The 22,789-nt window shown below is 41.9% G+C and overlaps 1 long non-coding RNA gene across 2 annotated transcripts in view; it reads left to right on the top strand.

Annotated features, from left to right (window-relative positions):
• Nucleotides 1-11,773, top strand: part of LOC145417716 (uncharacterized) — a 54,486-nt gene extending 42,713 nt beyond the window's left edge. The window contains exon 4 of one of the 2 annotated variants that reach the window (XR_013900570.1): nt 11,702-11,773. This is a non-coding gene — a long non-coding RNA (uncharacterized LOC145417716). The remainder of the gene's footprint in view (nt 1-11,701) is intronic. The other variant, XR_013900569.1, reaches the window with a different exon arrangement.
• The last annotated feature ends 11,016 nt before the right edge of the window (nt 11,774-22,789 follow it).

A 22,789-nucleotide genomic window follows, 5' to 3' on the forward strand; every position in this document is an offset into this window, starting at 1 on the left:
GTTTTATTCAGATCACTAGTGTGTCTGCGTATCTTAATCACATGGATATTGTTAATCACATATACCTTTCTACCATCTTGATGAACGTCTTAACAGTTGTCTTAAATTAGGGATCTTGCCATTTATTTCTGTATTTTGTGAATTAGCAAGAGACACAGATTGTCTTTTCACTCATTGATATTGGTAACAACCATACTCGTGATTAAAGACAAGTATGTTGTTACTTTTCTTTCATTTACAGTATGGCATTCTGTTTCTAAACTAGCCTTCATGCATATCATTCCCCTCCGTCATCAGCATGAAGTTGTTTTATGATTACTTTTGATCAGCTTATTTTTGTCATTGTTTTTCTGATAGAGTGGGGAGGATGGTAAGTTAGTCTGGAAAGTGGATTTAGATGTTTTATTTAACCATCTAATATTGCATATGTTACTGATAGTAATGGAGAATAGCAACCTTAAAACCAGTTACTCATATAATTATGCTCATTGGGTTTATTTCTGAATACATCGAGCCATTATATTTTATAATAACAAATATGCATTTTCCTGCAATCGGATAGATCACTTGCCTATGTTTTATAGCATTAATAATATTATTCAGTGTATCCCAGCACATAATGGACTAACTTTACAGCCTGGGTCAGTTTTGTGTAAAAAATTCTGTATCAAAATGGGTCCAGGACTCATCCATTTCGGAGCTTTATTTGTTGATGACATTGTGGGCAAAAGGATCTCCCTCATAATTTACTCACAGAGCTGTAAGTAGATATGGTTCTTTATCAGCTAATAATTGGTCCAATGTTGAGTTTTTTCCCCTCACAATTAGTCTAAGAATCATCTAAAGTTTTTTTTTTTTTTTTTTTTTTTTTTTTTTTTTTTTAAATCTGGACCTCAACCATACAGGAAGTGAGTGTAACCAGACCTTCAAAGAAAGAACAGTAATTGAAGAAACCTGCTGTATATTGAATATATCACTGATCTTCCATGGTAACTTGGAGCCACAATATTCTCCACATACGGCATTTTGTACTGCTGATGGTGATGTTGTATTGGCCAGCTGGGGGTAACTGGTACCATCTTCATCTGTAACAAATGATTCATAGTACTGGGGAATAGGAAGAGTATCCTATGTAGCCATATATCTTGTATTGAATTCAGAGTGCAGATCTGCATTTTGTGACTTGAAGTTACACTATACCCCATGCACAGCAGTTCAGCCTGCTGACTGTGTGATCATAAGGACCAGCAGGTTGAATTGCTGTGCTGGGGGTAACTATTACGAGCATCATCGGTAACAAATGATTCATATTAATGGGGAATGGGGGGAGTATGCTGTAGCCATATATCATGTATTGAAGTAAGAGTGCTGATCTGCATTTTGTGACTTGGAGTTACAGTATTTTCCCCAACAACATCTATACAGTATCACTTTCTTCATGGTCTACCACCACATCACTTCACAGACTTCACAGACACTGTCTAACAAGTTGTATCAGCAGGTCTCACTCCTGATTTACTGTATATTGAATATATCACTGATCTGCCTTTGTATCTTGAAGCCATAGTTCAGTACAGTATTCTCCACACATGGCAGGTCGAACTGCTGATAGTAATGTTGTATTGGCCAGCTCTGGGTAATTGGTAATAGCTTCATCTTTAACAATTGATTCATGTTATCCTGTAGCCATATATTGTTTATTGAATTCAGAGTGCTGATCTGCATATTGTGACTTGGAGTTACAGTATTCTCCCTGCACAGCAGTTTTACCTGCTGACCGTGTTGTCATATTGGCCAGCAGGTGAAACTGCTGTGCTGGGGGTAACTGATACTAGCATAATGTGTAACAATTGATTCATTTTAATGGGGAATGGAGAGACTATCCTGTAGCCGTATATCCTGTACTGAATTGAGAGTGCTGCTATGCATATTGTGACTTGGAGTTACAGTATTCTCCCTGCACAGCAGTTCTACCTGCTGACCGTGTTGTCATATTGGCCAGCAGGTGGAACTGCTGTGCTGGGGGTAACTGGAACCAGCTTCATCAGTGGATTATTGCGTTTGTGTGTTGAAGAGAGCAACCAGTGCTAACACATGGAATTGTTGAGAATGGTGTGAAATGATGAAAATGAAAAATATTTTCTGTACAGTATTTGTCCCATTGGGTTCTCTGTTTTAAGAATTACCTTGCTATTTGTTGGTTTGAGTTGTTTGGTGGTGTGTATTTTTTTTTTTTTTTTTTTTTTTTTTAAATACTATTTTGCACCCTTTCAAGCACTTCACTTGCTGGTTCCTTGAAAGCAGTGATAAGAAACAGGGAAGTGAGCATGGAAGTGAAAAAGTTACTACATGACAGTATTGTGATACCAACTCTAATGTACGGAAGTGAAGCTTGGACATTGTTGGAAGGACACAAGTCAAGAGTGAGAGCAGTGGAAATGAGTTATTTAAGAGGAGCCTGTGGAGTCACGTGGAGAGACAGGCTGACGAATGAGGATATAAAGGAACGTTGTGGTGTGGATGTGGATGTGATAGGAAGCGTTATGAGGAATACATTGAGGTGGTTTGGCCATGTTGAGAGGATGGAGGGTGAAAGACTGACGAAGAGAGTGTATATGAGTGAGGTGGAGGGAGAAAGAGGGAGGGGGAGGCCGAGGATGAGATGGAGGGATGGGGTGGAGAGGTATATGAGAGAGGGGGGTGTGAGTTGGGAGCAGGGCAGTGAAATGGCGGGGGACAGGGCGACTTGGAGGCGATTTGTTTGTGGCCACCCCAAACGGGATTGAGGCGTCTGGCAATAGATAGATAGATAGACTATTTTGCACACAAGATCAGCATCCATTCCTTTTCCCACTGGTGTGGACTTTTCTAGTCAATCTTTCACTTTCCGCTGGGTCCATATGTCCAGAACACCAGAAAATTTATATTTTCGTTTTTCCCAACAACATCTACATAATGTTCTTCATGATCGCCCACTATATCACTTCACAGACATGTCTGAGGCAAGTTGTGTCAGCATGTTTCATTCCCGATTTACTCTTAAATTGAATATATCACTGATCTTCCATTTTAATTTGAAGCCACAATATTCTCCACACACGGCAGTTTTTACTGCTGATTGTTATGTTGTATTGGCCAGCTGGGGGTAACTAGTACCAGCTTCATCTTTGACAAATCTATCTATCTATTGCCAGACGCCTCAATCCCGTTTGGGGTGGCCACAAACAAATCGCCTCCAAGTCGCCCTGTCCCCCGCCATTTCACTGCCCTGCTTCCAACTCACACCCCCTTCTCTCATATACCTCTCCACCCCATCCCTCCATCTCATCCTCGGCCTCCTCCTCCCTCCTCCCCCCTCCACCTCACTCACATACACTCTCTTCGTCAGTCTTTCACCCTCCATCCTCTCCACATGGCCAAACCACCTCAGTGTGTTCCTCATAACGCTTCCTGTCACATCCACATCCACACCACAACGCTCCTTATTATCCTCATTCATCAGCCTGTCTCTCCATGTGACTCCACAGGCTCCTCTTAAATAACTCATTTCCACTGCTCCCACTCTTGACTTGTGTCCTTCCAACAACGTCCAAGCTTCACTTCCATACGTTAGAGTTGGTATCACAATACTGTCATGTAGTAACTTTTTCACTTCCATGCTCACTTCCCTGTTTCTTATCACTGCTTTCAAAGAACCAGCAACCTTTCTTCTCTGCTGTACCCTTTCAAGCACTTCATCCTCCAAACCTCCATCCTTACTCATCACACTACCCAAGTACTTAAACGTACTCACATTTTCCAATTCCTCACCATCCAACCTTGCTGTACATTCACTGACTTCACTTCTCTCAAAGACCATCACTTTACTCTTCCCTACATTCACCTTTAGATTCCGTTTCTTACACACTCTCCGAAACTCATCCACCAAGCCTTGCAGCTCCCCTTCGTCTTCACTCAACAACACAGTATCATCTGCAAACAGCAGTACAGGGAGTTTCCAAACACTATCCTCTCTCACCAGGGCCACTCCAACATCCACTACCCTACCTTGTACCTCTTTTATTACCCCAGCCATGTACAGATTGAACATCCATGGAGACATGACACATCCCTGTTTCAACCCAACTTTAAAAGAGAAAAATTCACTTAGTTCACCATCCACACGCACTGCAGTCTTCGCACCATCGTACATACCTTCACAGCATTCAACAGCTTCCCATCTACTCCATATATTCTTAACACTTTCCACAATCCTTGTCTATCCATCCTGTCATATGCTTTCTCCAAATCCATGAAAGCCGCATACAACTTCTTTCCCTTCTCTAGAAACTTTTCCACTAAAGATCTAAGAATGAATATCTGATCTACACAACCTCTTCCCTTCCTAAAGCCTCCCTGTTCTCCAACTAATTTCTCTGTTCTTTCTCTAACTCTGTCAATAAGTATCCTACCATACACTTTTCCCATTATACTAAGAAGACAAATGCCCCTGTGATTACCACACACTTCTTTTTCCCCTTTTCCTTTGTACAAGGGAATAATTATACCTGACTTCCAATCCTTCTGGACTCCACCTTCCTCCCAGGCCAATCTGCACATCTTCCACATCCATTCTACTACTATCTCTCCCCCATGCTTCAGCATTTCACCACACACTCCATCAATTCCTGGGGCTTTCCCCGATTTAACTTTCTTCATTGCTTCCACAACTTCTATCCTACTGATTTCTTCCTGTCTTCTCACTTCCCTCCTTCTCCCAGCCATTCCCCAGCCACTGATACTCGCATTACTTCCATCCTCTATGTTCAACAATTCCTTAAAGTGTTCTCTCCATCTGCTCACTTTTTCTCCCTTCTCCACTAGTAATCTAGCATTTTTATCTTTCACTTTCCTGCTAACTTCCCTTCCACCCTGTCTTACTCTTTTCACCTCTTTCCAGAACATTTTCTTACAGTCCCTCCACTTTACACTCAAATTCCTTCCAAATTCCTCATCCACTCTCTTCTTACTCTCTCTTACTAATCTTTTCACCTCTCTCTTTCTTTCTACACACAACTCTCTCTTCCGCCTCTCAACTTCTTCCACGCCTCTATTTCTCATCCATTCATTGTATGCTTTCTTCTTTTGTGCCACAGCCTGTCTTACCTCTTCAGTCCACCATGCTGTTCCTTGCATCCCCCTCCGTCTTCTTTTCCTCCCACACACCACATCACATGCTGCACATATTTCTTCTGTAAATATCCTGCACACACCTTCCACGTCCCCCATCTGCTCCAATTCATATTTGCCCAATCGTTCCTCCACTTCTCTCTTATACTCTGCCTGTTTCTCATCCTCTTGTAACCTTTCCTCTCTCCTTGCAACTACTCCTTCCTCTCATCTTTCCCTTCTTCTATTTCTCCATCTTACTTGGATCCTAATTCTGGCCACCACCAAGTAGTGGTCAGAAAGTCCACTCCCCCAACCTCCATAAGCTCTTGCATCCATTACACATCTTCGCATCCTTTCATCCACACACACATAATCAATTATTGCCTTCCTTTCATTCAGTTCACCACCCACCCTTCTCATCACTCGCCATGTATACCTGTGGATCATTTTATGCCTGAAGAGGGTATTGGCTATCACCAACCCCCTCCCAGCACAAATGTCCACTAACTCACTGCCATTCTCATCTATCTCAGCAGGCACACCCCACTCACCAACTGTTCCATCCACTTTCGCATTCCCTACTTTACCATTCATATCACCATCAAAAACACTCTCTCATTCCTTCCAAACTTTTCCATGCACACTTCCACTCTTGTCCAGAACTCTTCTCTCACTCTGCTAGCACGATCTTGCGTTGGCGCATAGAGACACACAATCTCCCACATTTGTATTCCAACTTTCAACCTTACCCACACAATCCTTGACCCAAGTGATCCATACTGTCTTATGCTCTTCTTCCATCTTATACTCACAACTATACATACTCCCTCTTTTCCCCTCTCATTCTCACCTACTCCTGCACATATACCCCATCCATACTCCCATTCTCTCACACTTTCTCCTCTCCATTTTGTTTCAGTTATTCCACATACATCCACTTTCACACCCTCAAGCACCTGGAAATATGAAAACTCGATGTACGAATTTCCGATGGTACGAAAGCGATGAATGTAGGACAAATTCCACAATATGAAAGTATCTGTCTCGATTGTACGAAAAGCAATACGAGAGGAAATATGAAAAATTCAAAATGGGCGCACTGCACAGTGCCGTGCTTGCTTGTGGCGAGAAAACGAACTAACCCCTTTTTAGTAAACACATTTTTGCGCGCTTCCTAGTCGAGTCACGTCCTCTCCTCTCAGCTTTTCTGTACGTTACACAGTTTTTCACTGTTCTTCCTCGTTTTGTACTTTCGCCATGCCTCCCAAGTGCCCTGCATCATCTTCAGCATCCGGGGAACCAGCTGCCAAGTAGAAACAACACCATACTCTGACTCTGGAGAGGAAATTGGACCATCAACAGCTTCAGAAACACCTGCACCAGTTAAGGAAGTACCAGAGGAGCAATAGGGTCCCACCATGTGACTTAGCACCATATCAACAACACGAATCTCCAGCCACTGTACGGTGTACCAATACAACAGTAATTAGTTGTATGTTTTATTTTTTTATGTCTATACAATAGCGTAGTACTGTATATGTGTATTGCATACTTCTAAATAAGTGGGGTAAAGTTTAAGTGGGGGGTCCAATGGGGTCCTAGAACACATTCCCCCCTTTATATGTACAGTATATTTCAATGGGGAAAATCATTCTGATATACAAAATTTTGGATTACATTTTTTTTTTTTTTTTTTTTTTTTTTTTTTCGTATTTCAAGGAATCACTTTATACAATATATATATATATATATATATATATATATATATATATATATATATATATTCACAGACATGTCTGTGTCAGCAGGTTTCACCCCTGATTTACTGTATATTGAATATATCACTGATCTTCCATGGTAACTTGGAGTCACAATATTCCCCACACACGGCAGTGTGTACTGCTGATCATGATGTTGTATTGGCCAGCTGGGGGTAACTGCTACCAGTTTCGTCCTCAACAAATGATTCATATTAATGGGGAATGGGAAGAATGTCCTGTAGCCATATATTTTGTATTGAATTTAGAGTGCTGATTTGCGTTTTGTGACTTGGAGTTACAGTATTCTTCATGCACAGCAGTTTAGCCTGCTGACTGTGTGATCATATTGGCCAGCAGGCTAAACTGCCGTGCTGGGGGTAACTGGTACCAGCTTCATCAGTGGATTATTGCATGCATGTTTTAAAGAGGACAACCGCGGCAAACAGATGCTTTTATTGAAAATGGTGTGGAATGATGAAAATGAAAAGTATTTAATGTCGTTTTTCCTTTGGGTTCTTTGCTGTAAGGACTACCCTACAGGTTGTTGTTTTGAAGAGTTTGGTGGTGTATATTGTATTGGCTATGTTGGAGTTTTCTTTTTCATATATGTTGTACTCAAGATGAACATCCATTTCTTTTCCCATTCATGCCGACTTTTCTGATCAGTCTTTCACTTTCCATTTGATCCATATGGTTAAAACACCAGAAAATTTATATTTTTGCTTTTCCCAACAACATTTAGAATCATATTCTTAATGATTCTCTGCAATTTTTCCCAACAACATTTACCTCACGATCTTCATGAGTTTCCACCATGTCACTTCACAGACATGTCTGAGGCAGGTTATGTCAGCAGGTCTCGCTCTTGATTTACTGTATATTGAATATGTCACTATCTGCTTTTGTAACCTGGAGCCACAGTTTTCCCCAGACACTGCATTTTGTACTGCTGATCATGTTGTTGTATTGGCTGACAGTACAAATTGCAGCCTCATCGATGGATCATTGCCTTCCTGTGTAAATTTTTTAACAGTGTTTGGGTGATGTTTCTTTACTGTATAGTACAGGATTGAACTAGTAAGTAATCTAGCCTTTTTACGTGGCTTAGATCCTCAGAAATCCATAAACCTCCCAAATTTAACTGGTGCAGAAGTAGCTGATCCAGGAATGTTATGCTGTGTGACCTGTGTGTCCTGGTGTGTCAGGAGACAATTTGAAATTAGATATTATTTTAGACATTATATAGATACTGTATTACTGTATTTTAGAACGAGGAGAGGTAGGGCGACCAAGACAAGTCCAGGAGCCATAACAATGTTCCAGTTGGGGAGAGTTTGCTTTTGATGTACAGTTGTGGACATTAATCCTTTGAATCCAGGTGACATCCTCTTTTGTTGGAGAGATTTTTTAATAGTATATTCTAACCCCATCGGTTCAGGAAGTTGCTGCAAAGCTGAATGAAGACATCAGGAAATGCAAGAATAAAATGAAAATAATCGTATCTGGATTTGTTTGGTTAATATCAGTCCTCTAATATGCATTATACAGTGGGACGGTGAACGGTTACTTGCAAAACCCAGTGGTGCAATCTTTATAGTTCAACAAACTTTTCAGAATATTGTGCTAGAGTTTCAGATTTGTCTGACCAAAAGTGGGGTGATATCCCTAACCTCTGTTGTGTACTCATTCTTCATTATAAGTGAGGGATATGTTCCACTGTATCACATATTGTTCCATAAAACTGGTAAGTTGGGGACTCTGACAAATGAGCTGTGGAGAAGTGGGTGTGCTGACCATAGGAATGGTTGGAATGGCCTGGTAGTTTGATAGGTAGTGTGGCTGAGGCAGGAGAGTATACCCTGTAAAAATGGGTGTTGTAGGATTATTAGTTTGAGTGAAGTTTTATTGCAGTATAGCCTCCAAGAATGGAAGTATCAGGGGATGTCAAGAAATGGGCATGGTGAACAAAAAATAGGTGCAGTGAACTGTGTGTGGTGAGGTTGTGAAGATATAGATGGAATGAGGTGAATGTGTGGTGAGGTTGTGAAGGGACCATGGGATTGTAGGATTGTTGTGCAGTTAAGGTGTATTTCACAGTTTTCTCCAAGAACAATAAGAAAAAGATAAGCTGTCATTGCTGTCATTTATCTAGCATCTTGCAACTTGCGTAAAAACTTGAAATGGTAAAGATACAGGTGTATTTTCCAACAGCATTAAACATTTCATTGTGAATCAATTTTACATAGATACAAGAAAGAGCAAAGATACCAAATTTGACCCATACATGGTCAGTATAACTGTTTCATCTAATGCCATATTATTTTATTCAGCTGTGAGAGGTATATGAGAGAGGGAGGTGTGAGTTGGGAGCAGGGCAGTGAAATGGCGGGGGACGGGGCGACGTGGAGGCGATTTATTTGTGGCCACCCCAAACGGGATTGAGGTGTCTGGCAATAGATAGATAGATAGATAGCTGTGAGTCGTTGGAGCATGTGTTAATATTGTACTGATGTTATTTACCCTGAGGCCAGTACACTGGCCTCACAAGTATGACACAGGTAGGATGTGATGATATCCTCAGTGATAAGTATAACTTGTTCTGCCTCAAGGAGATTAATCTTATCAGATTATCAGATATTTATATGAGAACAGTACTGGCCAGGAGACATCATAAACAACCCACATAATGCATCTCAGTGCAAGCAAGTTTATCATCATGGGGTGGGATCATCAGGTGATTTGCAGTAATCATTGCTGGTGGTGTCAAATAGTGTCGAGTTAAGTATGCATCAGTAGTTAAGGGCAATTGTGCAGTTCTGTTATACTGTTTCAACCAGTGCCAGATTATTTAAAGTATTCGGCTGAGCAAGAATTAGAAGAGCATGAGAGAGTTGTTATAGATAACTTGAGTAGTAATGGGTACCTTGAGTAATGTACCAAACATAGGAATATAAGTTCAATACTAGCATCAGAGTATTATAGCTGCTTTAGTTAATATATCTTACTTAGGTGTCAAGAGTTACGTAGATACCTTGGACAATGTACTACTTTTGAGTTTCGTAGGTATCGTGAATATTCCAGAAACCCTGATTAATATATCTTAGGAATATTAATATAGATAACAGGAGTAATACAGGCATCTTCAGTGTATACCTGAGTAAGATTAGTAGGAGTAGTAATGTGGGTTGTGGCTTGGACTCCTCCTTGTTAATGTCATGCTCTTACCACTTCTTAACTAAGGCTGTTAAAGGAGACGAGGTAATGAAGCAGTCTTATTTGGAAGGCAGGAGAGAGAGAGAGAGAGAGAATGAAGAAGAGTTAGAAAGGAAGGAGTAACAGATGATGATTGGAAGAGAGGAGAAGAGGCATGAAAGATTGTGATGGCAATATGTGGAAGAGAAATTACTGATTATAATGGGTAAAAAGAGAGTGAAAAGGAGGTGTGAAGAAGAAAAAAATAAAGATGGTAGGGCACAAATAGATTAATGTGTTATGAGTAAATCAGAAAATAATATTGTTAGGCCATAAGTAATGGGGAGTTACTGGATCCCTAGGCTCGCTAAATTAGAGTAATAGTGACGTAATAAAATTATGACAAGTAATCAGTAAACAAATAAAAATGTTATTGTAAATATGTATCATTATGTTGTAATAACACAGTGTCTCTCTTTTGTCCTAATTATATTTTTAGAATGAGCTAGGCTCTTTATGTTTCTTTTGTTACAGCTTTATTTGATATTTATCTTAAATTTGTTATATATATATATACACGTGTGTGTGTGTGTGTGTGTGTGTGTGTGTGTGTGTGTGTGTGTGTGTGTGTGTACATTGCCAATATTTGCCTCCTGCTCACCTTCCTCACCTGGCACCCTCTCCACACCAGACTGACATCACCTGCAGATGTTCCGTGTTTCATTCTGTCCTTGATTTGTTGATGGCAGATGTGTGGTGTGGGTTGTCAGGTGTGTGGTGTGTGAGGTCAGGTGTGTGGTGTGTGATGTCAGGTATATGGTGTTTGAAATAAGGTGTGTGGTGTGTGATGTCAGGTGTGTGGTGTGGGTTGTCAGGTTTGTGGTGTGTGGTGTGGGTTGTCAGGTTTGTGGTGTGTGGTGTGGGTTGTCAGGTTTGTGGTGTGTGATGTCAGGTGTGTGGTGTTTGACATCAGATGGGTGGTGTCAGGTGTGTGGTGTGTAATGGCAGGTGTAGTGTGTGATGTGTGATGTCAGGTGTGTGGTGTCAGGTGTAGTGTGTGATTTCAGGTATGTGGTGTGTGATGTCTTAAATTCGATCCTCACGAGGTGAGGGAGGTTTTTTGATCGTGCCACCTGGAGGAGTGTGCTGGTCATCTACCCTACCGTAGCCTAGCCGCGGGACCCTACACCTGTAAGAGTATGGGACTGATTGTTACTGAATATGATGATGGTGATCGTGATGGTGATGGGGGTGGTGATGGTGATGATGATGATGGTGTTTCAAGTTAAGGTATCAGATTTTGTGTGTGTGGTGTTAATTGTATCAGGTTTTAGAGGTGTGTGGTGAGATGTGTGGTGTTAATGATGTCAGTTGTTGAATGCAGTACTAGGTGTTCCGGATGTGTGGTGTTATGGTATCAGGTGTTGACAGGTGTGTGTAGAGATGTGTGGTGATGAATAGTGTTAGGTGCTATAGATGTGTGGTGAGACGTATGGTGTTATAGAATCAGGTATAACGTGTGTGGTGAGATGTATGATGAATATAGTGCCAGGTGATGCTGCTGTAAATATCATCGTTATTTTTGTGTGTGATTTCAGGTGGGGGTGGAGTGAAGTCTGTGGTATTTCAGAAGTATGACGTCACTCGCTGCAAAGGTCACACTCATCAAGGTAATGTTTGAGTCAGGTCACGATTCTCTCTCTCTCTCTCTCTCTCTCTCTCTCTCTCTCTCTCTGTATGTGTGTGTGTGTGTGTGTGTGTGTGTGTGTGTGTGTGTGAGAGAGAGAGAGAGAGAGAGAGCGTTAGGGTGTTAGGTAAACTGACAGGGAATTATTTGTTAAATGGAAAACAATAAATAGATAGATAGATAGGTAGGTAGGTGGGTAGATTGATAGATTGATAGATAGATAGATGGACAAATAGACAGATAGATAAACTGAGCTATAGAATGGGGTGGTGGTGGAAGAGGGATGAAGAAAATGGGAGCAAGGTTGAGTGAGGTCAGAGTAGAGGAAAGTTACAGTACAGGTATACCCAACTTTTGTATCTTATCACCCCAAATTCTGTATCTCTGTACTCCTAGATAACTGTATTTTGTCGTGGAATATTTGTCGTTAGGATAGTCAGAAATGTAAAGGAATTGGGAGATGCTTGGAAGGTTTTAGATAAATTGGGTATGGGTTTTAAGACTACAGCTATTACGTTGGTTGAAGAGAGGCCAGTGCTGCAGGTTTATGTCTATATATTTCTGTCAGTATGTGTGTCTGTTTGCCTGTGTCTGTCTATATATTTATCTATGTCTTTATCTATATCAGTGTCAGTGCTGCAGGTATATAGTATTTCTGTCTGTCTCTTTCTGCACGTGTGTCTGTCTATATTTATCTGTATGTCTGTCTGTCTATATCAATCTGTCTGTATCTCTCTATATCTACATCTATCTGTCTATCTGTCCGTCCTTCTATATGTCTATCTCTCCATCCATGTATCTTTATCTGTCTATCTATATCGATCTGGATGAAGATAAAATACCTCTGTTTATGTTAAACCAAAGAAGTTCTAACCTTAAACCATAGCAGTATAAAGCAACTAAAACAACAGAACATACCATTATCTACCAATCAGTAATTATGTAATAGTGTAGGCCTTGAACAGACAAATAACTGAGGCTAATTAGGAGGAAGATGCATTAATGACTTCAGATTGCTCCCGTAGTAATAATGATGGAAATGATAATCAGTGTGTTAATTGGTGGCTATTACCCTCCCTGTTAATCACACCTGGAAATATATATACGGGTATTTTGTGATAGGTCAGTGGTGACATTTTTTAACCCTGTCACTATAAAGTTAAGAAAGTCGTCAGGAGGTAGCAAGAATAACGCGCACGCACACACACACACACACACACACACACACACACACACACACACACACACACACACACACACACACACACACACACACACACACACAACGTCATGCGATGGAAGTGGTTAAGTGGGTTAATTCTTGCCGTCAGCCGGATCCGAACGAGCGTCTGTCGCCTAATTAGCCAGGTTGAATATCGTTTAGGCTCCTGATTGACGGAGGACCAGATGCTGCTCACCCTAGATACTCCCATGTACCCTGCGCTTTGGTGTGCCTTTGGAAACGTAGGAAAACTGAACGGGGGGAAAAAATGCTTGAAAAATTATAGGCAAGGAAAAAACATGAAGGGAGAAAAGTCGAGGGGGATGAGTGGAGAAAATGTATGAAAAAATTATAGTTTGAGGCAAGAAAAAATAAGGGAGAAAAAGGGTGAAGTGAATGGTGAAAAATGTATGAAAAATTATAGACGGAGGTAAGGAAAAGGACTGAATGGAGTAAAAGGGTGGAATGAAGGGGAACAGTGTGTGAAAAATTATAGATTGAGTTAAGGAAAAAGAATAAAGGGAGAAAAGTGGTGGAATGAATAAAAAAAATATATATATGAAAATTTGTAGATTGAGTCAAGGGAAAAGAATGAAGGTAGAAACAGGGTGGAATGAATGGACGAATGAATGAATGAAGGGAGGACGAAAGGAAGTGAGTAAATGAATGACTGAAGGGAGGACGCAGGGAAGTGAAAAAAAATGAAATCGGAAATTGACCTTGTCCTGTAGATACAGTCCTGTTCCCAGCAAATCGGTATGCAGTGGGGGTTGTCAGCTTTCTTCCCCTTCACCTTTTCGAAATGAAGAAGGGTTAATTATCTGCATATGAACTGCAAGAGAGTCACAGAGGCACAGAATCAGTCTTCCATTCTGCTTGTTTATCCACACACCATTCGCCTTGTCCCCCAACTTACCTCTTTATCCCTCTGTTTACATCACTGCCTGCTATATTACTGTACATCCTTCGTACCTTTTACTTGCTTTTCTTCCTGCCTTCCCTTTCCACCTACCTACCTATCCACGTCCTTGTCTCGTCCGTGTGTGGTGGTGAGTGACCCATATGTTGTGATGTTCGTTATTTGCGCTCTGACTCCTGACTTGATTATTGTGTACAAGTCTGCATCAGTCCACCTCCTCCCCTCTCCCTCTCCTTCCCCCCCTCTGCCTCCCCTCCCCTCCTCTTCTACCCCCCCTTGCCCTCCCCCTATGTCTTCCTTCCCCTCCCCATCTGCCTCCCCTCCTCTCTCCTCCTCAGTTGTTGTAGACAGCAGTGTGGTGTACGTTTTTTATTTGATTGTTGTGTAGAGTGGACTGGCATCACAAACTCACTCAGTGGGGCTCGAACCCATTTCAAGAGTGTCCCACAATCTTGAGGTCAGTACCAAAACGACCGAGCCACCTAGAATACGGCCTTACCCTCTTCCCTTTCCCCCTTCCCTCTTTTTTCCCCTCTTTCCCACTTCCTCCTTTCTCTTTTTCCCTCTCTCCCCCTTCCCCTTTTCTCACATCCCTCTTTTGCCTCCCTCGTCGGTAGTAGGAGTAGAATATGGAATAGTAGTGGTAGTAGTAGTAGTTGTTTTTGTTGATGATGATGTTGAGGTAATGATCCCCTGAACATCACTTGGAGGTTGACATTGAAAGGTAAATAAATATATAAATAAATAAAGAGATTCCTGGTGTAGAAAGGTATTTAGAGCGCTTGTGAAACTCGTGGAATACCGCAGTGCAGCCAGTGGTGAAGTGCATTGTTATTCTGGCAGGCATGACGTGGCGTGGGGAACGGGGCAGCAAGTGGTATGTGTGTGTGTGTGTGTGTGTGTGTGTGTGTGTGTGTGAGAGAGAGAGAGAGAGAGAGAGAGCGTGCTTGTATGTTGGGGGAAGGGGGCAAGTGTTTGAAACCTTTTCTCTTTTCTTTGAGATGAAGAGGGCCTCCCTCGTCATTTCTGCATCTCCAATTGTTTCTGCGTGTGTGATTGGAAGGAGAAGTAGGGGGATAGGTGTTACTGATGAATAGATCGATATTAAAGAGATATAAATCGTCATCTTCATCGCTCATCATCCTCATCATCATTATCATTTTAACCTTATTTCCCATAAAAACCATACTACCTAATAATGACACGTAATATATAGACCTAAGTAATCACACTGAGAGAGAGGTGGTTGGGTTCGTGGTAAGTAGAGGAGAACGCGGGGGCATTGACAGGTGAAGGTGGTGGTGGTGTTGCAAGGTAAGGTATCGGGCGGGGTTTCACGTCACGGAGAACAATGCTTTCTCTTCCTGCATCCTCCTGTGGCCTGGAGGATGTGTGCACTTGCGGTCAGCGATTCCTGTGCGCTGTCTGGAAAAAACTAGTGTTATAACATTGTTCATATATATATTTATATATTTACATATACACACACACACGAGTATATACAATTTTATACGGAAAACAAGGAACTGATGCTTAGCCTACAAAACTCGTTCTGTCTAAGTGGAATTAAACACAAAAAGAAAGCTAAAATCAGTATTTATTTTGATATGCTTGGACATACTGCATTTGGAAGGCTGGAGAGTGTAAGCAGTGAATGGACAAACTTAGGAAAACTGTTCCAGAGTTGACCAGGTGCCTTTTTTCATGTTTACTATTGAGCTACATCTAGTGCGCACAGATTGTTCGTAAACAAGCTTTGGATGTTGGGGCCCATGAGGGTTTAAATTGTGGGATGTTTGGGGCTTGTTGCATACAAAGGCTAACACTGTTTGAGGAAGAGTGACTGTTCACTTGCCTTATCGGGACTGAAATAGACTAGCCCCGGGCCCCTCCACTCCTGATGGGGAAATAAAGGATTTTGTGATGGATGGAAATGTTTGATAGAAATAGGTGGTTTCTGAGGTAGAAATAGATAGGAATAGATAACTAAGAAATATGTACGGCATGTAATATTGTGTTGCTGTTGGGAAGGATAAAACGTTATAAAAAGATAGGTAGATAGGAAAGCATTGATGAAGATAAGCATAGGTAAATAGATAGGTCGATATTGATGAACGTAGGAATAGATAGTTTGATAGGTGTATGTCAATTTGTGAACAGATGATGGTGGTGTGGTTAAGTGTGCGTGTAAGGGCGGCATTGTAAGTGTTGGTGTGGTTAAGTGTGCGTGTATGGGCGGCATTGTAAGTGTTGGTGTGGTTAAGTGTGCGTGTATGGGCGGCATTGTAAGTGTTGGTGTGGCACTTTCTCCCTGCGGCGTCACACCCGCAGGCCACCGCAGCCCACACCACCAGGACACTGCCGCAACCACACCTCACACTGTCGGCCCACACAACACACTCGCACATCCTCATATCTTCACCACACCTCGCACTGACTGACTTCATAACACACTCACAATGCCTGCCTCCCCCCCCCCCCTCCACACACACCACACCTCACACTATCTGCCCACACAACATTCTCTTACACTCTCTTTGCACCTCACACTGTCTTGCCACACTTGTCACTCTCGCCCTGTCACATCCTCACTCCACACTCGCATGCCTCACCGCACCCCATACACCCTCATTCGTACCTTCACACTACCCTTACATCTCATATCTCCACAGCTCCTCACACTCCTACCTTCATACCATCTGCCACTGTCACACTTGAAAATTCATTATCATGCGGTCCATTCTAAAAGGCCCTTTCTATTTTTTTGTTCTTTTTTCAGATAAACAGAGGAAGGAAAAAAAAATCCAAACACCAGTACTTAACTCATTCCTCCTTTATCATTTCCACCCAGTAAGATTCAGTCTGTAGTTATTCACTTTTAGGTTATTCACTCAGGATACTTCTCTCAGGTTATTCACTCTCTATTCACTCTCAGGTTATTCACTCTCAGGTTATTTACTCAGGTTATTCACTCTCAGGTTATTCACTGTCTGCTCTCCTCTGTCTTCCTGATGTCATTGCAGCGTTCCACCATTTGTCTGGATCCTGGCGTCTGCATTTTTCCTTGTCATTTTTGGTAAGCTTGTCATCTTCCTGTCAGTCTTGTCATCTCCCTGTTACCTCCTGTCAGTCCTGTCGTCTTGTCAATAGTGTCATCTCCCTGTCAATACTGTCATCTCCCTGTCGATCCTGTCATCTCCTTGTCAGTTCTGTCATCACTGTCCCCCTCTCCCCACTCCCTGTGTCTTGTGGAAAGCAGTTGAGGTATTCACCCTCTCAGATCACAGCATTAGAGAGAGAGAGAGAGAGAGAGAGAGAGCATAACAGTAAGCACCGGAGGCACTAATTTAACTCTCCCTCCCTCACCCATCCTCTCCTTCCCTCACCCATCCTCTCCTTCCCTCCATCCCTCTCCCTCCTCCATCCTTCTCACCCACTCCATTACCTCCTTCCAACCCTCCCCTCCCCTATCCTTCCCCCCCCCTCCCTTCCCTAACCTCGTCTGATTGGCTTTCTCCTCCCTCACTTTCTCCCCATTGTCGCTCTCCTCCCCCCATTCTTTACATAACGTTCCTCTCTCTCTCTCTCTTTCTCTCTCTCTCTCGCTTCTGAATTCTTCCTCCTCTTAACTTGCCCTCTTCTCATCCCCTTCCTCATTACTTCCTCTCAATTCTCCCCTCCTCTCTCCTCCCCTCCCCTCTCAACTCCCCCTGTTCTCAGTCGCCTCCCTAATACCCCATCTCTCCCCAACGCCCTCCTCACTACCCCCTCTCCTCTCTAACCTCTCCCCACCACCCCCACCACCTCACTACTCCCCCACCTCTCAAACCCCTTTTCTCACTACCTCCTCCCCTTTAATTTCTCCCCCTTCCCTCTTCTCCCCATCACCCCCTGCACCATACCACAGTGAACTTGGCACGGTTCTGGCATAAGCATTTTAACGTTGTAGTAAAGCCTTGGTCTCAACACTTTTAGCTCAGTTTAAAGGGTTAACGATATGCACGGGATTAAAAATAGTGATGGTTAATTCTCTCACTGATTTCACTGTAATATATTTTCACATGACGAAACTGGGTCACTCATAACTTGACCAGCAAGACGTGGGTGCGTGAAAATCGGTGTCTTAGTTACGAGGTAGGAGTCTCCTTGGTCACTAGACAAATCTTTCCTCCGGTCTGATTGCATTTGGCTGTCAACCGAGGTGAAAGACTCTGACCCGATTATTGTAACAACCAGCAGGCGTCAGTATAAAGATGGGAGAATGAGATACACTGGTGAATGAATAGATGAATGAATATGTGGATGATAGGTAGTTATATTAAGGTCAATAAATAATATGGAGAGAGAGAGAGAGTTGCACCACATACAAAACCAGTTTATAATCCTTTTGCTGTAATTAAGCCTAAAATTGCCTCCACCTTGAATTTTGACTTGTAACAACAGATTAACATTCGATTATAATACTAGTCACGAAGAAGTGCTGTGGAAAGCATACCATACATAGCCAATATTTTTTTTTTTTTTTTAATTGAGCTACGTGAAATAAGCTGCAAAAGGACGAGAATCTGGGCCAGGTTAAGGTGAACAGACACTAGCAGCAAGAATGAATAAATAAAAGTGTCATCAGATTGAAGGGGTTTAAGAAAGTAGGTTCGCTGATTTTTCCACTGTCATGCATATATTTCAAATTCAAGTTATAATTAATTGAAGTTGATATTCCCGTAAAAAATTAATTGGACGTGCCCCGCTGGATCTTAACGATAATCAGGTATATTGTGATTATAGTGCGTGGAAGTAGTTAACCTCCTTGATGAAACTGAGTGGTTAGATCTAGTTCTGCATTAGAGAGAGAGAGACTAGAGAGTAGCTTCGTCTATACTGTATACGCCTTTTACTCTAGCTTGACCTAAAATTAACATCATTCTATCTTAAATGCTGAGTTATAACACTAGATTAATATGATGATGCTAGTCGCGAGGAAGTGCTGTGGAACAAATTTACAGGTGTAGTATCGCCTTGTGTCACTGATTAACAATACGGAATGATGCTAGTCACGAGGAAGTGCAGTGGGACGAAGGTAGAGCCGTAGTATCGTCTTTTGTCACTGAGCTACGTAAATTCTCGGCGAAGATAAGATGAAAGAACTACAGGAATTTTTTAAGACTCCTTGCTACCTCATAACTAAACTTCGTTGAATATCACTCTCATAACTTTGTGTTTATTTTGTGGCAGTGGGTCGGTTCCGTCAGATGAAAAGTAAAAAACAAAAAAGCAAAGTAAAAAAAAAAAGTAAGTAGTGGTGATGATCGTGGTAGGTGGAGATGGCGCCAGACCTAACCCACGCCCACGGCCGCCCACACCGACGCCCACGCATGACCTCTTACCCCCGTAGCAGCACCAGCACTTTACCTACCCCCCCCCTCCCCCAGCCCGTCAGCAGTCACCTCTTACAGTGTACCACCTTCTCTCTCTCTCTCTCTCTCTCTCTCTCTCTCTCTCTCTCTCTTTCCTGCCGTTCATATATTAGGTCAGTACACTCGTCGAAGGCCACAAACATGACCTGGAATAATTGACCACTGACTTTACGAATAAGTGATTCCCTAACACCTGCCTCTTAGTGATTTATTTTCTCTAATATCTCTTCATATCCAAGTCTGTGTCTATGATGGAAATTGTGATCATAAAAAGACATCAGCATAAATTTATCTGCGAGACAGTATCAAGGTGGACTAAATCGCTTAGGAAAAAATGTTACGGAGTCTCCCATGTCACCGAGAATACAGCTTGAATATTTTTTTTTTCCAGACGATTTTATTCAGGTGAAGGGTTAATGGAGATTGATTCTGACCTCTTCAGTATGAAAGTCTGTTCTAAGCTGGATATAAACAGTTGGAGAGAGAGAGAGACTTCAGTATTGTTAGTGCCCTATGAAGTACGGAGCCCTGTCTCGTCTGTCATATATTTTGCAGTGCTTTCATGTTCCGTTGATACATAGATAGGTCGATACGTGTAGAATATGGAGATGGAAAGATAGATGGATGGTTAAAATAGGCAGTAGATAGATAGGTTTATTGATTGAGTAGATATGGTTGGTGGATTAATAGACAGGTGTATGTTTCGAGTACTTGTGAATTCTCTGGTAAAATTGTCTACCGTTAATTGGAATATGGTACTTGATTTTGTACCAGCCGTGTAGGGATTCATGATGCCAGTGTTAACATTCAGATCCCATGACTCTGTAGCTGAGTAAAATCGTCTGGCGTTACCTGGAATAGAATACTAGAGTTGTGCTGATTATGATGGAACAATTAATGGCTTAGTTATCTCTGGCTCCTGTGACTTAACTGAATAAAATCGCCTGGCTGAGATGGGATAAATACCACAGTTGTGTCTATCGTGAGGGGGAGTTGTATGCTTTCCTCATTCCTGATTCAGGTCACGCACTGAACTCTTTTATCTTATCTGTAACCACGCGTATCTGTGTTTATCGCGGTAGGAGTAACTGTAGGCCAGAAGTGCAGACACTCCCTCATGATAAGTGATCCATTGCCGGTTGATGATTATGGTGGTGGTGGTGATAGTGATAGAGTGAACAGTGATAGTAAGTAGTGGTGGTGATGATGTACATGTACAGTAGGTGGTCATGGTGGTGAATAACGATGGTCAGTGAACGAATGGTAAATGGTGGAAAGTAGTGGTGGAAGTTTGGATTTCTGGTATATATACAGTATATATATGTTTGTGTGTGTGTATGTGTGTGTTTATATATATATATATATATTGTTTTGTGTGTGTGTGTGTGTGTAATTCACCGGGTCGGTCAGGATCACTTGATGGTCGTGATCGTCAGCTTTCCTAACCTGTGTGTGTGTGTACCTGTATTTATAAGGCTAGACTTTCATGAATAAAGTTTGACTTGTTTTTCATACTTCCGCCAAGGATGTTATGTTTTTGTCTTGGTTTATTAATTTGTCTGTGACTCTGTTTTCAGCATTATGGAAAACTCGGATGAAATTGCTCCAGATTAGGAATAATAATTGAGGAGCAGCAGAGGAACAGGTGATGAAATTTCGGTCGAGAAAGGTAATAGCTCAAGTTCAAGGTGGGGAAAACAGGAAAGGAGGAAATGTGCTGCCTTGGAGGAGGTAGGCACAGTTGGAGTGCCGTTGTTGGTGTGTTTTTAAATGTTTATAGTTTTCTCTTTTCCAGCATTTTTCCGGAATCAGCATGTATAGTTCATTCTGTTTATTTTTCAGTGTTGTGTTGCCTGTATATGCTACAGTATTCTGTGTAATTATACTGCCTTTTTGTATTTTCAGGTGTTCGTTGGCGTGGGCCCAGAGACTAAAGCTGTGAGAGACACACAGCGGTGAGTTACTGAACCAGGAACACTACAGAAGCTGTGTATGTGAATTGCCCCACGTACCAAAGTCATGAGAGTAAGAACTTGTCATGGAACGGTATCATGCGGTACTTATGTACGGTAGTGAAGTGAGGGTTTCATATGTGTGCACTGCAAAAACATCACACTATAAAACTGTTCTGACGTGAAGAGACATCCACACTTAATATAGTGAAACGAGGCTTGATGCCCAGTAATTGCAATGTGGATCGATGGACTATTATTAAAAGTAGAATCTGTCTACGTGTGATCTTGGGAAGACTTAATGTTTGAAAGCTGTAGTGTGAATCATTGGACTCTTCATGTGTTAAGGGATATTTACCACTGCCGCTAATGATATAAGGAAGTGGGACTCAGTGTTTGGAAAGTGTGATTTTATGACAATTTTACGTGAAATAACTTAAACACTTCATATCTGTGAGACTCAATGCGTGGAAAGTGTAGTTTGATTGAGTGGATTGTATTTTTAAGTTAACATCTGCAGCTTTTACCAGTTAGACTATACAGCGAACGTAGACTTGATGTTTGGAAAGTGTGATTCTGAAAGTATTCTTACGTGAAAGACTATCTATACTTCACATAGTGGTTAGACTAAATGCTTTGAAAAGTGTAATTTGAATCAGTGGACTGGTTTTACTTGAATAGCTGTCTACATGTGACACTGAAGCGAGACTCGATGTGTGGAAACCGTGATTTGAAGCAGAGGTAGTGAAGAGAGAAAGGAAAAGAGAAAGGAGGAGGGAGGAGGAGGAGGGAAGGTGGTCCAGGATGCACAAGTTCCCCCAGGCCTGAGCAACCATGGCAGCGGTGGCCAGGAAGGTGAGTACACAACCTCACGTTCTTTGTTCACCTTGTACAGTCACCGTCAGAAAATTCCTCCTTACTCATACCTTCCCAGTTGCAGGCATAGAGGTTAGCAAGGACTTTGGTTGAAAACAGAGCTTCTTTGATATGGAACAGACGAAATTGGAGGATGGTCACTACATTTGTTGTTGTTATGAATCCAGGCTCATCTGGAGTGAACCTGATGAATTGAAGATTGAAGTTGACCTTTTCCAGTCTAGGGAGTTGATAATAATGCCAAAATGGCCATAGACAGGTCATGCCTGTCGCAGAACAGTTATCAAAATGACAAGCAGGAAGTGGCATCCCTGATGGAGTGAATGGAAGAGGTAGAGGAGATGGAGAAATGAACTCCGGTGGTTTACAGGGACTGGTTAGAGCAGGCAAACCGTTACAGGTCTGAGTGAGGAAAGTTATCTGGGGATCTTAGGCATGTGGCAGACTGCCCTAGGCTCTGTAGATAATGATGATGACTAAGAAGGAACTGTTGAGGCAAGGTGAACAGTTTTTAAAATTTTCACCTTTGCGGTCCAGTGACGTCCGTTTTATTGTTTTCGTACTTTTTTTTTTTTTTTTTTTTTTTTTTTTTTCCCGACTCTGGGCATAGGCTTCA

Source organism: Coenobita brevimanus, chromosome 111 (genome assembly GCF_032717465.1).
Source record: "Coenobita brevimanus isolate Jiangsu-jjx chromosome 111, ASM3271746v2, whole genome shotgun sequence".
Taxonomy (NCBI): domain Eukaryota; kingdom Metazoa; phylum Arthropoda; class Malacostraca; order Decapoda; family Coenobitidae; genus Coenobita; species Coenobita brevimanus.